Source organism: Limulus polyphemus, unplaced genomic scaffold (assembly GCF_000517525.1).
Source record: "Limulus polyphemus unplaced genomic scaffold, Limulus_polyphemus-2.1.2 Scaffold2733, whole genome shotgun sequence".
Taxonomy (NCBI): domain Eukaryota; kingdom Metazoa; phylum Arthropoda; class Merostomata; order Xiphosura; family Limulidae; genus Limulus; species Limulus polyphemus.
In genome coordinates, this window is record NW_013668343.1 from 103667 (window position 1) to 105755 (window position 2089).

General features: G+C 39.1%; 1 protein-coding gene across 1 annotated transcript in view; it reads right to left on the bottom strand.

Annotated features, from left to right (window-relative positions):
* The window catches only part of LOC111087843 (membrane metallo-endopeptidase-like 1), a 62307-nt gene that overhangs the window by 54019 nt on the left and 6199 nt on the right, over positions 1–2089 (bottom strand). The gene's annotated exons all lie outside the window — the stretch shown is intronic.

The following is a 2089-nucleotide window of genomic DNA, read 5'->3' on the forward strand; positions in this document are numbered from 1 at the left end:
TCAACAACACCCACCGTCAACTCTTGGGCTACTCTTTTACCAACTAATCGTGGGATTGACCGTCACATTATAATGCTCCCACGGCTGAAAGGGCGTGCATGTTTGGTGTGACGGGGATTCGATCCCGCGATCCGCAGATTGCGAGTCGAGCTCCCTAATCACCTGGCCATGTCGGGCCATTTATAGATCAACAGACCTCCCGGTACCAGATACAAAATAAATAATAAAAAAAAATACATCTCAAGACACAAGTTTTTAATAACTTACTAGTTCTCTGAAATTTGAAACTGGTAGACTTGGGGAAATTTGAAGAGGAATACTTTTTATTTTTCTTGGTGAAACAAAGATCCAGATTCCTATGGCAGTGAAATAGTAATAAGGGCATGAGGGGCTTAAACCCTCCAATTTGTAAGTACTTTTTTAAGGAACAGAGGAGTTAATTTATTTTCTTCACCGAAAAGCGAATTTCAATGAATAAACATGACGTAAAAAGCCTAATCTATTCTTTGATTCGCTACCCACGCTGCAACAGACTAGTTTCGCAGAATTCGCGGCTCATCAGTCGCTTTAGTAGTGCAGTACTTTGTTATAAACTGACAATGTGTAAAATTTAATGTTTTACTAGAGGTCACTCTCCAAAATTTGTTTGTTTATTGAAAGCTGTGCACACTAGTCGTCCCTAATTTTGAAATGATAGACTAAAAGAAAGGCAGCTAGTCAATATTACCCACCGCCAACTCTTTAGTGACGAATAGTGGTACTGACCATCACATTATAAGGCCCCCACGGTTGAAAGGGCGAGCATGTTTGGTGACGGGATTCGAACACACGACCCGCGGATTGCGAGTCGAACGCCTTAAACACCAGGCCTCTACAAATATGTTGTTTCTTAGCACAGAGCTACACACTGGGCTATTTGGGCTCTGTCCACCGCAAGGAATCGAACCCCGGATTTGAGCGTTATACTTTCACACGCACTTTACAAAGAAGCGCAGAGTTTACAAAAGTAAAGGAAATCAAACCAATCAGTTCGGTTTGTGGTCCTCTAAGATACTAAAGATAAAACGATTTTTATAGCAGTGATTTCACTAGTTTCTTTGTTATTCTCACCAAAAGTAAGCAGCTTTCTGTGCTGTGTTCACTGCAAGTATCGAAATCCCACTTTTAGCGTTATATAAGCCATTAGACGTACCACCAAGTCATCGGGAGAGACAGCAGCTTTGTAACCAGAAAACCGTACAAAATGATAAAACAATACCTTAGTAATTACGCAGATATCGAAACCCCATTTTTAGCGTTATAAGCCCTTAGACGTACCACCAAGTCATCGGGAGAGACAGCAGCTTTATAACCAGAAAACCGAACAAAATGATAAAACAATACCTTAGTAATTACGCAGGTATCGAAACCCCATTTTTAGCGTTATAAGCCCTTAGACGTACCACCAAGTCATCGGGAGAGATAGCAGCTTTGTAACCAGAAAACCGAACAAAATGATAAAACAATACCTTAGTAATTACGAGATAACTAACCAGAAAATTAAGTATGATACACTTGAAGAACACTGTGGTAAACTGGCAGGCGAACACGTCCAGGAAAAGAAAATCCTTTCTTCAAGAAATACAAACCAGCCTTTCTCAGTTAAGATACATTTAAACAAGAATAAGCACACACACACATAATTCCTTACGTCTACCAATAGACAAACATTTCCAGTTCTGGTAACTACCAATAGACAAACATTTCCAGTTCTGTTAACTACCAATAGACAAACATTTCCAGTTCTGTTAACTACCAATAGACAAACATTTCCAGTTCTGTTAACTACCAATAGACAAACATTTCCAGTTCTGTTAACCACCAGTGGTTCAGCGATAAGTCTGAAGGCTTATAACACTAAAAACTGTAGCTTTGTGTTTAATATACAAGAAAACCACTTTTGTCTATGATGTTGTTGATAGTTTATTTAAGTTCATTCTTAAGTTGAGTAAAATTAAGAATGAACTCAAGTGGGCTCGAAAGATCTGATGACTGTTGGTGTTTTGTAAAGGTCTCGAAAGATCTGACGACTGTTGGTGTTTTGTAAATG